Here is a 15,763-nt window from a genome sequence, read left to right as displayed (position 1 = left end):
GTACAGTTAGCAGGTTAGCTTCTGAAGATTATTCTTCAGAACAAGGTTTTTCGTATCCTATATTGGATGCATAAAACCTTGTGCCTCCAACGTAACGCTCTCGTTTTCGAAGTCCCCCAAATATTCATTTATTCATTCATTCAGAATGGATTTAGATTCAACTTCAAACAAATGATCTCTAAATCAACGATAGTCGTAGGTCACCCTTGCGGTTATACCATAGATATAACCCACTTTCTGTTTTTGTATGTATCTTCAGCTACTTCTACGCATAACGTTTGATGATTAGGCAAAATGTTGATAACCATTTGCTGCGATGAAGTCGATTGTGAGCTGAAAATATGAAGGCATATTTTCCAGTGCCGATTTCCCCAGGCTCCATGGTTTTGATGTCCGTGTTAGGGAAACACACTCCGATCTGCATATATGCATATGAGCGTGATCAGATTAAATCGGTGCATTAAACATCATGAACAGAAACAACCGCTTAGAAGAAGTGTAGTAGCAAAGAAGAGAAGTGGAACATGAGAGAAAAAAGTGGCAACGATTTGTGGCAAGAAAATGTAAACAGTGAAAAAATTGACGCTGGTTTACGCTCTAAAAATTGAACATAATGTTAAGATGTCTCTAAAACGGTGGGAGACGTCGTATATAAGGTGGGAGGTTCATATATGATGTTATTAATGTTAGCATCATCATGATAAACACGGCGAATGGGAATGAAATTACGAACTGAAAATTGAATAAAATATATATAAAGACGCTGAAATCAAAATAAACCTATATGTATTGTAATCATAATTTTCTGTGCTATTCATAACAACATTTATGGTCGTATTCCACCAATGATGACAAATATGTAATTTACGAATGAAGCTTCGCCATAGAAACTGGACATTGAATAAAAAAATTAAAATGTGGTAAGAGCACCAGTTGAAATATTTTAAAGCATTCTCATCGCAATAAATTGAATGATAAATGTAAATGTACAATTATACGACTTGGAAATGTATGTACGCTTAAATAACAACAATAAAATTTCTGAATAAATTTCATTTTTTCAGTTTCGAACACACTCCGTAAGAAGACATTTTTATTTTTTTAAACACCTTCTGTTGGCTAACTTCTGAATACCTAGCTCGTTCGCCATGGACAAAAACAGGTGGTAGTCACTTGGTGCAAGGTCCGGACTATACGGCGGATGCAAAAGAACCTCCCATCCGAGCTCCCGGAGCTTCTGGCGCGTCACCAAAGAAGTGTGTGGCCTGGCGTTGTCCTGATGGAAGACAATGCGGCCTCTGTTTATCAAAGATGGCCACTTCTTCATGAGTGCCACCTTCAAGCGGTCCAGTTGTTGGCAGTACAGGTCCGAATTGAGCGTTTGGCCATAGGGAAGCAGCTCATAATAGATTATCCCTTGACAATCCCACCAAACACACAGCAGAACCTTCCTGGCCGTTAATGAGGGCTTGGCCACCGTCTGAGCCGCTTCAGCGGGCTTCGACCACGACTGTTTGCGCTTCACGTTGTCGTAAGTGACCCACTTTTCATCGCCAGTCACCATCCGCTTCAGAAATGGGTCGATTTTGTTGCGATTCAGCAGCGATTCACATGCGTCGATACGGTCAAAGATGTTTTTTTTGCGTCAACGTGTGTGGCACCCATACATCGAGCTTCTTTGTGAATCCAAGCTTCTTCAAATGGTTAATAACGGTTTGATGACTTATCCCCAACTCGTAGCGGATGCTACGGCTGCTACTATGCCAGTCTTTCTCGGCTAATTCAGCGATTTTGTTGCAATTTTCGACGACAGGCCTTCCGAAGCGTGGCGCATCTTCGACGACCCCTACACCAGAACGAAAACGTTGAAACCATCGTTGTGCGGTGGAAATGGAAACTGTATCGGGTCCATAAACTGCACAAATTTTATTGGCAACTTGAGATGCATTTTTGCCTTTGTCATAGTAGTACTGTAAAATATGTCGGATTTTCTCTTTATTTTGCTCCATATTTGCGACACTATAACTCACGAACGACTTAACCAAACAAAACACTGTCAAGGACTATATTATAGCGCGCAATACCTTTCCAATAAGCTATAGTATGACTCGATACAATGAATACAACTAGAACTACGCGCTTACAACGACACCTCGCGGAAATACCGCAGGACTTTCTTGACAGCCTAATATAAAAATGGAGTGATGTCTGTCTGTCTGATTCTTATGGACTCGGAAACTACTGAACCGATCGACATGAAAATTTGTATGGAGGGGTTTTTGGGGCCGGGGAAAGTTTTCGTGACAGTTTGAGACCCCTCCCCCCTCTCTAAGCGGGTGCCATACAAATGAAACACAAATTTCTAAATTTCTCCAGAATTAGTCAAGCAAAGCAAATAAAACGAAATTTGCCGTGTGGAGGTTTTAGGGTGCACTAAATGATTCTATGGTGGTTAGATACTCCTCCCCCCTCTTTAAGGGTGGGCTGCCATACAAATAAAACACAAATTTCTGCATAACTCGAAAACTAATCAAGCAAATGGAGCCAAATTTGGCATGTAAAGGTTTTACGGGGCGCGAAATGTTTCTATGGAAAACACTCCTTCCCCCTCTCTAAGGGGGGCTGCCATACAAACGAAACACAAACTTCTGCATAACTCAAGAACTAATCAAGCACAATTTGGAATGTGAGGATTTTTGGGTATGAGAAATGTTTCTATTATGGTATGACACCTCCTCTGGGAGGGGGTCCCATAAAGGTCTGGTATGACCTTTATGGGACCCCCTCTCCTCTTCCTCCTCTGGAGTGGAGAGGGGGTCCCATAAAAATATTACACATATTTCAACCAAGAATATTCCAACCAAACATGACAATTGAAAATTTTCGGAAAACTCTGAAGGAAAAAAGGAAAATTCGGAAAATCAAATTCCCGTATGTTCTATAATTACATAGTGACAAGTGCTGTTAGTCCTTTTGATGTTTGCGCTAGCGAAATTGATCTTTGTTCGATACTGGAATTGGATTTTTAATGTGATGAAACGCACTCCTATATCTTCTTCTATCTAAACCAAAAAAAAGGATCGCCGGATGTGTTGATAAGAGCAGAGCTAGAGGAAGGAATTGTACGATTCTGTATATTTCTGTATACAACATTTATTCCATGTAACGGAGAAACATGTTATTTGTAAGTGGTTGAAAATAAAAAAGTAGCAATATTTGCACGTCACGTAGAATTGCTGTGGCATGTAGTCTCTCCCTTCAAACCCCTACCCCTACCCTGACACGAGCACAGATCACAAACCCGGACCGAAAGTTAATAAACAAATTGATCCCCCTCAAATATGGTTCGACATGTTTCTTACCATCTTGGTTCTGTTTTTGATAGATTGTAAACTGGGTAGTCGGTAAATTAACTCGAAAATCGGAGCGCTCGAGAGAGAGAGAGAGAGAGAGAGAGAGAGAGAGAGAGAGAGAGTGGCACAAGTTTTCGATTTGGTTTCGCGCTTCCCCCGATTCAACGATTTCTTTCCGCCCGTCCGTCATGGAGAAGAAGCAACGGGAGCATCGGCGAAAGAATTGGAGTGACAAGCCATTATTTAGTTCATTTCAATTTCAAATGACAAGTCTCGGATGCGAAGTAACAAAACACACGTCGAATAGAAGTGCTACCGAGTGGCGCCGGTAGCACCGGGGTTTCGGGGATGCTCAACCTTCGAGAGCATTGACAGCGGTGGTGACGACGATTGATGGCACCCAATCTCTGGAAGTGAGCGAGCGGCGGAATTTGTTTTGCTGGAGGAGGAGGAGTTCCATAACCAGGGGAACTGGCCGCGTGTAATAGGTTAGATCGTAGGGAAAGTCATTCTGGTCTTTCAAACGGTCACGGGAACAGCCTCCGTCCAAGTCGACACATTCCTTGAGAACCGTTCTCAAAGAAAAAAAAACGGCACAAAGTTCCATCGGAATTGGAGCAACATTTTTCTCCATAATTTGCGTAACCCGTTTCTAAGACGCAGAGAGACCAAAAAGAAACATTAACGGTACAAAGAAGCGGAACTTTGTTTGTCACGGCTTGTTGTGGCAGTTTTGCATGCTCTGAGCAAGGAAATTGGCTCCACAAAGTGTTCAGCAAAACAACACCTTAAGCTCCAATAAGCAGCTGCTTCATCGGCTTCCCCTTTCTTGGAAGTGCACAAAGTAACACATTCCAACATCATCGATGAATTTCTACATTGACATTCTAATTAGAAGTATAATCCGCCGCTCGAGGTCCCGTTGGTGCAATTTTATGTAATTAGCCCCCTCTAGAGACTGCTTTAAGGTGGGAACGCTTTGGTTGTGAAGCCTCGCAAGATGTTGTGCGTCGGACAAAGGAATCGATAATTGAGCGTTATCTCCTGCAGGATTTGCGGTAAATAGTTTTGCAACCCTCGCTGTAAGTGACTCTGGCAAGCTAAAAATAATTACATGACAAATGCGCTCCCTACATGAAGCTCAGCATGTTTAATCGGTACACCGGAACACCGATATGTCAAGGCAACGGCACATTTCGTGTTCGATTTTATGGAACGAGGAGTGTCTACGTAATTCCCTAACGTTGGAACCTTGAAGTGGTGTTCTTGTTTGTGGGAAACCTTAGAACTGCATAGTAGTCCATATGGCAACGACGAAGGTTTCGAGAGTAATCGATGTGTCAAGTTGGAGCACAATGTTCCAATTATGGCTAAGGAGAAAGGAGAAATTTCAGAGGCTTCACTCCATAACGATTTCCACCGTCGGCTATATTAGAATACAGAAGGATACTTTTATCTTTCTTCTTCACTCTATCTGTCTGTAACGGTACTCCAGCGTGCGTATTTTCCTTCATCTTCTAATGAACCGTTTTTGACGTAGGATTACGTCGTTCGGGAACATATTGGGAGTACAAATTGAAAATGAATAAAATTATATATAAATTATATAATATATATTATATATAAAACTACAGACTTCAAAACCAAAGTGCCTAGAGAAATCGACGTTGTAAATAAATGAGGGAAAGGCCTCAGTAATAACATATGTGTTTTTGGTCTAAAAAAAATATTTGCTCTTATTTTTTTTCTCAGAAATTAAATCTGTATTGATATCCTTGATGTAAAATCTGTATTGATTGAGGTGTGATGGAAATTTACACAGTTACCAGGGCATGTTTCCATTGCTCTACTTTCATTATAATAAATATTGACGTAGGACTACGTATTTCATTTCTGTACCGGGGTGTAAGTTCAAAGTTTCGAAAACGAGAGAGTGACGCTGGACTGCAAGGTTTTGAACGTTAATAACTCTTTTCCGGCTGAGCGGAGTGGTATGATAATCATTTCACTCGAAAGACAAAATACCCACGAGTTATATGTTTGTTAATTATTGACCCGAAAACTTGTTTCAACAGCTTTAAAATTGCTTTGAAAACAGGTTATTGAAACTGTATTTAAACTCGCACACGCTCCGGAAATCCATTCACTTGATGCGGCGTGAGATGAAGACGGTCGTATTGTTGGGAAAGGGCAATATTTTTGCTGAGTTATTCCAAGGAGGAATCCAATCCTTATTTAAGCGTTAATCATTCTGCTTCGGATCAACGGAATGGTATGATAATCATTTCATACAAAAGATAAAATGTTCAAGAGTTATATGAATTGTTTCAATAGCTTCAAAGTATCTTTGAACACAGGTTACTGAAATCATCTCTATCCGTGTGTATACTAGGGCGCCCGCTTGAAATTTAATGGAATATAATGAAAAGAATATGTTCGAAAGTGGTCAGGTATACATTCCACCCTGTCTGAGTATAAAACATGACGCTTCCTTTGCTTTCGTCGTTATTTTCTCTCGAACAGTGGACGTTACGACGTTTGTTTCCGTTTGCTGCTGCCAGAAGAATTGGGCAAATACGCTGTCTCCGAAGTAGCCGAAGTATACCAGCTCGAAATGATTCCCGAGTAACGTAGCATATAATCAACGGCCCTTTTCAAGGACACCAAATTTAATTGATTAGAGTTCGGAAAACAGTCTCTGCAGGCCGAACTGAAAGGAGCATTTAGCGAAAATCGTGGTGTCGATGATAATTCGATACCGCTGGGTGCCATTGACTATGGATTTGATAAAGAAGAATACGAAATGTTTGGTAAGGTGTAGTGGATATCTTACCATATCAAATAAATCACTTGGATGAAAGCAGCGATATAAAAGTATTTGTGTACGAAAGGCGCAATCGATCGTCGATTCTAATTTGCACTGGGTATTTCCTCGGTGGAGCGAACGGAACGGTATGATAAACACTTCATTCGAAAGATAAAATATCTACGCGTTATATGCTTGTCACTTTTTGATCCAAAAATTGTTTCAATAGTCTTAAAATTGCCTTCAAAATAGGCTATTGAAATCGCACCAATCGGTATATAAGCGAGTGCCGCTCGGAAATCCACTCAGTTATGATTGCGCAACGATTGAGATAGGATTGGAATGAATGGGTGTTTCCCTAACACAGACTTCAAAACCATGGAGCCAGGGGAAATTGGTATTGCAAAATAGATGCAAGCAGCGGGTACTTTTCTATTTTCATGGATTTCTGCCGAACGGAATGAGTTTCTCTAACACAGACTTCAAAACTATTGAGCTTGGGGAAATTGGCATTGTAAATTAGATGCAAGCTGCGAGTACTTTTGTACTCGCTTGCATTTTCGCAAACCGGAATGTGTTTTCCCAACACAGATTCCGAAACCAAGAAGTTGGGGAAATCGGCAATTGTTTGACAATTGACAATTGAACTCGTAAATTATTTCATTCATTTACTGGTTTAATCAATAATTTAATCAATACATACAAAAGATAGCTCTGCGCACCGGCGATATCGTACCCAATGAGGAAAATCCGAGGTACGATTATTGCTAATTGAAAAAACACAAATTATTACTAAGCCAACGGCAGTCCTACGTCAAGCTTGGGGTTATATCATAGGTATAACCCACCATTTGGCATTTGTCGAAAACCGAGGTATCGATGATAATTAGGTACCGCTGGGTGCCATTGACTATGGATTTGATAGTGAAGAATACGATATGATATGGTGTAGTGGATATTATAGGGAGAGGGGGGCACATTCAGACACTTTTATTCCTTGATTTTTAACATTTTCTGTAAACTTAAAAAAATCCTGAATTCATCCTGGTTGTCATTTGGACATCAATGTATCATATGAGCGTGTTAGAGGTGTGCGTTGATGCGATTACGAATGGTTTATTCGAATTTTTGAAAATTGAAAATTTCGGACAGTCCTGGGGCACTTTCGGACAACGAAAAAAAAATCAAATTTTATGTTTATCAACAATTACTTCCATTTCCTCTTAATTCCAGCATATTCTGCATTTGCAGAATGGATTGAATCCAGCTAGGATATTACTCAGATTGAAAGAAGCATTATAAGCCGATGCAGCTATACCTGAAAGGACGTGTATAGAAATAGTTTTTCCAGGATGGTTGAGTAGCCAATCGTTCTGGGAAACTGACAGCTTTTGCTTGAAAGGGACCATCACTGAAACATCCAGCGGTTGTAAGCGATTTTGTGCAACTTTCTCGGCAGTATTTAATTGTTTCCCAAGTACAATGACTTTTTGATTGATTTTTGATGTTTTGAAATTGATTCGCTACCTTTTTTATATGTTCCAGAACATTGAGAAACAGTTTTCCCGTTATGCAACCGTTAGTTGGAAAATTAGCAAAGGCATAGGACCCAATTAGACCACCTTTGAGCTAGAATCATGAAAACGTTCTATTCGAAACTAGTTGGAGGCTCTTTTCATCTCATCTTCGTTGATGCTGGTTTCATCAGTTTTCTTTTTGTAATTCGAGCCATCATTAGGTCTGAGAATCATACTAAATTGATGTTTGTTAGTAAACAACAATCAGACACAAATTTTATGAGATATTAAACAGTGTCCGAATGTGCTCCACCACCATCCGAAGACAAATCATAATTTTATCCAATAAATACCTTTATTTGCAGGTTTTTTTCATTTCATATTAGTTACTAACTGAAGCGGTGTACTTAAATTTCTAAATAGTTCACAAAGGAATTAGGGAAATACTTACAACTTCAAGCTCAAAAGTTTCGAAACGTGTATGAAAAAGGGCACTGTGTTGTTTTCGTAAGTAACAGACGACCAGGAGATGTCAAACCATATGACAGCTGTTGGTGGAAGGGTTGTTAACTTACTTATATTTTTAATTTGGTTGAAAATTGTACCACTTAATTTTTACAGGCGTTGTCCGAAACTACCCTCTTTTCCCCTACTACATATCGAAGAAATCACATTTATGAAAGCAGCGTTATAAAATTATTTATTTACGAATGCTACAATCGATCGTCGTTATTGGAAAATTGGAATTGTTGGGAAGGGGGTCTTATTTTTGCTGTGTAATTCCGAGGAGGAATCCATTCCTTCTGAAGCGTTAATAATCCTGCTCCGGATCATCGATGATTCCAATTGTCGCGGCTTGGGGAGGGGGTACTATTTGCGCTGGGTATTTCCGAGGAGGTATCAATTCCCCCTTTGAGCGTTAATAATTCTTTTCCGGCTAAACGAAGTGGTATGATAATCACTTTATTCGAAGGATGAAATGTCTAAGATTTATATGCTTGTTACTTATTGATTGCTAAGTTAACGTTAGTCCTACGTCCACCTTGCGGTTATATCAAAGATATAACCCACATCTAGTTTTTTTTCGACGAAAAATCTTCCAGCCGTACTGAAAGGACAAGCCGATAATGGCATAAACATTAAACAACGAGACCCCCCAACAATTTATGAACGACATGTACGTGAAGGTAGACAGGGAATGACTGACTGCGATTCCTACGACACAATCAACAAAAGCGGTGTGAAGAAGAATACATTCTCTTACGAGACGCTATCATGAACAAAGCCGACACAGCCTTCGCTATTGCCAGGTCAAAACGCAATGCATTATCATGACATTACAGCGCGTGTTTTCAAACGTAAATGAATCTCTTAATAAGCTTCATTACAACATTACACGTCTTCGGTCCCACACGTTGCTGGATGTATTCGGTTGAATGGCGAAAACCACGCCCGAAGAAATAGTTTTCCTCAGAAATTTCACATATGCCTACTAAAGGGTGTGTCACATCAAATTGCATCACGGAAAAAACGCTGTAGAAATTCGCCCAGTAGACCGATCCTTTTGAAAATTTTAGACAGTAAAATAAAAACTATTAAACTACTTTTGGCATTTTCTTTTTATTCATACTTCGAGCCCAAGCCCGTATGCTCGCACCTTTCTCTTTATCCCGTCCATAAGGTTCTGTACAACGTCAGGTTGTAGTTTTTTTTTTTGAACAGAAATCCATTTTCTCTTGAAGTCCGTCTCCGATTTGACAACTTTTGGGTTCTTCCGGAGGGCCTGCTTCATAATCGCCCAATATTTCTCTATTGGGCGAAGCTCCGGCGCGTTGGGCGGGTTCATTTCCTTTGGCACGAAGGTGACCCCGTTGGCTTCGTATCACTCCAACACGTCCTTTGAATAGTGGCACGAAGCGAGATCCACCCAGAAGATGGTCGGGCCCTCGTGCTGCTTCAATAGTGGTAGTAAGTGCTTCTGTAGGCACTCCTTAAGGTAAACCTGCCCGTTTACCGTGTCGGTCATCACGAAGGGGGCGCTCCGCTTTCCGCAAGAGCAGATCGCTTGCCACACCATGTACTTTTTGGCAAACTTGGATAGTTTCTGCTTGCGAATCTCCTCCGGAACGCTGAATTTGTCCTCTGCGGAGAAGAACAACAGGCCCGGCAGCTGACGAAAGTCCGCTTTGACGTAGGTTTCGTCGTCCATTACCAGGCAATGCGGCTTCGTCAGCATTTCGGTGTACAGTTTCCGGGCTCGCGTCTTCCCCACCATGTTTTGCCTTTCGTCGCGGTTAGGAGCCTTCTGAACCTTGTATGTACGCAGGCCCTCCCGCTGCTTGGTCCGCTGGACGAATGAACTTGACAAATTCAGCTTATTGGCGACATCCCGGACCGAACTTCTCGGATCACGTCTAAACTGCTTAACTACGCGCTTGTGATCTTTTTCACTGACGGAGCATCCATTTTCGCCGTTCTTCACCTTCCGGTCGATGGTTAGGTTCTCGAAGTATCGTTTTAGTACTCTGCTGACCGTGGATTGGACGATTCCCAGCATCTTACCGATGTCCCGATGTGACAACTCCGGATTCTCGAAATGAGTGCACAGGATTAATTCACGACGCTCTTTTTCGTTCGACGACATTTTTCCAAATTTACGAAAAATTGACAGTGAAGCATGGCCAACGTGATCTATACACTCTTATCTGATTATAAGCGAAAGCTGAAGATATAATTCCTAAAAATTAAATTTCTACAGCGTTTTTTTCCGTGATGCAATTTGATGTGACACACCCTTTAACTGCTCGACCATATTCTCGTATCCAATCGATTCAAAATTACCCGAACGGACCGCAATCTTGCATTCTGTTATCCGCTCAGTTCAACTACAATCGAATTGGGCAAATTTGGCAGCCTTGCCACGCAACTCGACATAGACAACATAGAGCTTCGTATTCTATTTATGTAAAGTGAAAAATAATCCTACGTCAACATGACATGTTTTCTGATGTAGCACACTTCACGGAAAATGTATCGGGCGTGCAACTTGATTCGCATAACACATGACACGCAAAACATATTTATTTGAAAAATTAAAATTAATCAATATATTATTCAAAGTATTGTCAGAAAGATGGAAAAATAAATGGCTAGACTTTTTTCCATCTTTCCAGCAATTTAATGAATTCACTTTTGTGTGATCGAATGAATGGCAAAATACTGTTCTGAAGACACTCCTCCTTGCCCCAGTGTTGAAAATCTTTATCTTCTCTCCACAACTACAGGTTCCTTGCTAAAGGATCAACTTATGGGCAAATTTATCTGCGTAAACTAATTTCAACCTACCCGTACGCTTGGCAATGTAAAATTTGTTACCGGCTTGTTCGGATTTCCGGTATACATTTTTTGAAGCAGTTTTATCGTGTTACAACTCAAAACTGTAAATAGTTTTATTTCAAATGGTTATAATAAAAAATCAGCACGCTTTAAAAACAAAAATTATCTCTATCATTAATTCTTAGATCTACTATGCATAGACCGTTAAAACATCCAAATACGCCCACAATACGTTAATAATATTTTATTAAACAAACATATTCACTAAATCTAATGTATATGGCAGAACAACCTTTGCCGGGAGAGCTAGTGTTGGAAAATATATATAACTTAACAATGTATTTTAATGTTTTAATGTTTTAATTTTGTTTTCATATAAAACATATTTTGTCGCTTGAGACACTCATGCGATTATTCAAATAACATGAGACATTTATGCAAACAGTAGTTCTGATGCTTATGAACGATCTTTTCCATCACACCAAAGTGTTACAATGGCTAAATGTTGCTTTTATGATTTTTGTCCCACATTCCTATGCATTGAACGCACTGTGCGTTGTCTTGTGTGGGTGACTACTTTGTTTGATACTGGGCCTGATCAGGAACATCACTGCCACGTACGCCTTCACGTCACTTACACTTCACTTGATCTTTTTGTGTCTATCATTATTGTCACGGACAGTTGCGTGTAAAAATAAACTCCGTGAAGTGAAAGAGTCTATTCCCGTTTATAAGAGACATGTCAGTTGCATAATTTCGGGCGTTTGAACGTTATGTAGGTAAAATTAATAAGTGTATGAGATAATATTCCATTTAAATAAGCGTATGTTTTAGAACGACAAGTTTGCGATTATACCTCGATGATTAGGTATTTCAATGCCAACTATTCGGACTCATTCCATGAATCATTTGTTTGGTGCGTTAGTTTACTGAATCAAACGCTGGTTCAAAGATGAAGAGAAATACTTGGTTGCTCTTGAATAAAGTAGTTGTTGAACATATGGGAATGTGATTTCATTTCCTCTTTCTATAAATTACATGATTATCATGAGTTTAATAATCGATATCTCGCATACTCTTGTACTCAGCTCTGTCTTACTCGTTTGAATAGTGAGAAATATTTAGTATAGGTCATCGTTAGAATCATTTTTCTAGAACCGTTTCTACCATTTTGATGAATAATAATATCTTCTACATATCAGAAGAAACCCAAATTTATCCATCTCATGATCAGTATAATCTGAGCTACTCCCAAATGGGATTCTGAAGTTTAATCCTTTTATCCTTCCCATTCCCGTGTAATTTGATATACGGGACATGAGGTTTGATATAAATATTTAAACAGAAACTGGTCAGCAGCGTCGGTCAGAAGCATAATTTTCATATGAAACATCCGATGAGTTTGGAGGAATTTGCCAAAAGCAGAAAATGATTCAGATTTTCTTTAGACGGATATCAAAATTATGGAAAAAAAACTAGAGAATAATTCAAAAATTATTAATTTAAAAGCTTTGCAATGATAGATTAATTTTTTCTTTATTTAGAATTTAAATATTCTTTCATTTAAAGTATGTCCTCAAAACAATATCGTTGAAAATATCTATTACGTAAAAACAAAAAATCAATGGCCTTATTCGATGTAACTATCGTCCTGATTTGGGTCTTGTCCACCAATTGCGAATGTTTGAATTACAAAAACCAGCTCTTCAATATGTATTCAAAATATCAACAAATCAATATTATACAAAATCAATCACAATGATCGTTTTGGGCCAGTGACCACCATTGACATTCTGTATGGGGTTAGTCTAATCTTTAAAATATTAGGCTGTCAAAAAAGTCCTGCGGTATTTTTTTTGAATTTTCATTTGTTCATAAAATTAGTTACAATCATCTGTTTTAAGTCAAATATGCGCCGTTTTGTTCGATGACTTGTTCCCAACGAGATGCCAACTTCATAATACCCCTGTTATAGAAGCTCGCTTCCTTATTGGCAAAAAACTCGGATAGCCAATTTTCACAGGCCTCTTTTGTGGCTAACTTCTGACTACCTAGCTCGTTCGCCATGGACAAAAACAGGTGGTAGTCACTTGGTGCAAGGTCCAGACTATACGGCGGATGCAAAAGAACCTCCCATCCGAGCTCCCGGAGCTTCTGGCGCGTCACCAAAGAAGTGTGTGGCCTGGCGTTGTCCTGATGGAAGACAATGCGGCCTCTGTTTATCAAAGGTGGCCTCTTCTTCATGAGTGCCACCTTCAAGCGGTCCAGTTGTTGGCAGTACAGGTCCGAATTGAGCGTTTGGCCATAGGGAAGCAGCTCATAATAGATTATTCCATGACAATCCCACCAAACACACAGCAGAACCTTCCTGGCCGTTAATGAGGGCTTGGCCACCGTCTGAGCCGCTTCAGCGGGTTTCGACCACGACCGTTTGCGCTTCACGTTGTCGTAAGTGACCCACTTTTCATCGCCAGTCACCATCCGCTTCAGAAATGGGTCGATTTTGTTGCGATTCAGCAGCGATTCACATGCGTCGATAGGTCAAAGATGTTTTTTTGCGTCAACGTGTGTGGCACCCATACATCGAGCTTCTTTGTGAATCCAAGCTTCTTCAAATGGTTAATAACGGTTTGATGACTTATCCCCAACTCGTAGCGGATGCTACGGCTGCTACTATGCCAGTCTTTCTCGGCTAATTCAGCGATTTTGTCGCAATTTTCGACGACAGGCCTTCCGAAGCGTGGCGCATCTTCGACGACCCCTACACCAGAACGAAAACGTTGAAACCATCGTTGTGCGGTGGAAATGGAAACTGTATCGGGTCCATAAACTGCACAAATTTTATTGGCAGCTTGAGATGCATTTTTGCCTTTGTCATAGTAGTACTGTAAAATATGTCGGATTTTCTCTTTATTTTGCTCCATATTTGCGACACTATAACTCACGAACGACTTAACCAAAAAAAACACTGTCAAGGACTATATTATAGCGCGCAAAAATACCTTTCCAACAAGCTATAGTATGACTCGATACAATGAATACAACTAGAACTACGCGCTTACAATGACACCTCGCGGAAATACCGCAGGATTTTTTTGACAGCCTAATTGAAACGAAAAATTTCTATTCATTTAGGACAATCGAAATTAAACCTTTCTCCCTGTTTCAATCAGTCTACGAGAGCTACATTTTTAGTCCTCAATTACATCCCATCCCATGTCGAATCCAAATAAACAAATTTACGTCTTCTAGATACGTCAGGATTTCGTTCTAAAAACAGGAAGTGGGTTATATCTATGGTATAACCGCAAGGGTGACGTAGGACTATCGTTGATTTAGAGATCAGTTGTATGAAGTTGAATCTGAATTCATTCTGAATGAATGAATATTTGGAGAACTTCGAAAACGAGAGCGTTACGTTGGAGGCACAAGGTTTTATGCATCCAATATTGGATACGGAAATATCCTACTGATGGGGAAGAATAATCTTCAGAAGCTATCCTGTTGATTGCGATTGATTGAAAAATCACAAAACCTAATGTATTTGGTCACAGTGTTACATGGATAGAAAACATTAAAATAAACTCTTTCATATGAATGTAATTTTAAATTCCCAGAGGAACTGGCAGATTATTTTCAGTAACGATTAGATATTTCCACATTTTCCTCGATACTGGAAGCCCACCAGTGGTTAATGCTAACTCGATAACCATCTGTTAATAGCACTTGATTGAAACATATTTGGTCACAGTGTTACATGGATAGAAAACATTCAAATAAACTCTTTCACATGAATGTATTTTTAAATTCCTAGAGGAACTGGAAGATTATTTTCCGGATCTTTCTCGATCCAAACGGAAAGAATTCCGTGCGTGTATATGTGTGTGTGTGTGTGTAGCGGCTGCTTCGAGATCTTCCCGGGGAACCGTTTGTAGCATCACTCTCCTCCTGATGGATTCCCTTCTGGCCTACGGTGCACAAACAGGCTCTTGGTGACACCGTTCATCCGCGCTTTCATGATAAATGAAGAGCTTCACCACAACAGCGATAACATGCTCCAATCGCTGTTCAATTAGAACTGAGTGGATTTCCGAGCGCCGCTCGCTTATATACCGATTGGTGATTTCAATAGCCTATTTTGAAAGCAAATTTAAGACTATTGAAACAAGTTTTTGGATCAGAAAGTAACAAGTATAGAACGCGTAGACATTTTATCTTTCGAATGAAGTGTTTATCATACCATTTCGTTCAGTTGTTTAGGAGCTTTTAACACTCAAAATCTTGGTCTCCGGCGTAACGCTTTCGTTTTCGAAACTTTGATTTTACACCCCGGTATAGAAATGAAAGACGTAGTCCTACGTCAAAATGCCACCAAGCGGGTAAATTTCTGTTTGTTCATCTCCTTTTTCTTAAAAAGCAAGACAAGATTCAAAATGTTAGCAAAAAAGCTAAATAAATCCGAAAATCAACTTACTCCATTCTGCGTGACTAGTGTTCACCATCTAAAACACATGTGACAAATATACTAGTTTTTAACCGTGACGTGACAGTATCGTGGTATTCATAGTAACACCGAGTTCATCAAAGTTGTCACGACGGATGAACTCTTCCGGATTCTACACACACGGTGGCAGCCGTGATAACGTTGTATACAATTCACTTCGTTTTCACCGTGAAGTGACGTTCGTGATCAGGCCCACTGATTACCGCTATCTATTACTCATAGGAGCACTGTGTTGATTCGTGAACAG

General features: G+C 39.9%; 1 protein-coding gene and 1 pseudogene across 5 annotated transcripts in view; both read left to right on the top strand.

Annotated features, from left to right (window-relative positions):
* Window positions 1-15,763, top strand: part of LOC129766565 (alpha-mannosidase 2) — a 446,086-nt gene that overhangs the window by 7,665 nt on the left and 422,658 nt on the right. The window lies entirely within an intron of this gene.
* On the top strand, window positions 6,870-7,039 carry LOC129763728 (U4 spliceosomal RNA; annotated as a pseudogene).

The sequence above is a fragment of the Toxorhynchites rutilus genome, chromosome 1, assembly GCF_029784135.1.
Source record: "Toxorhynchites rutilus septentrionalis strain SRP chromosome 1, ASM2978413v1, whole genome shotgun sequence".
NCBI classification, from domain to species: Eukaryota; Metazoa; Arthropoda; class Insecta; order Diptera; family Culicidae; genus Toxorhynchites; species Toxorhynchites rutilus.
Note: the sequence above shows the minus strand (reverse complement) of the source record. Positions and strands in the feature narration are given on the sequence as shown.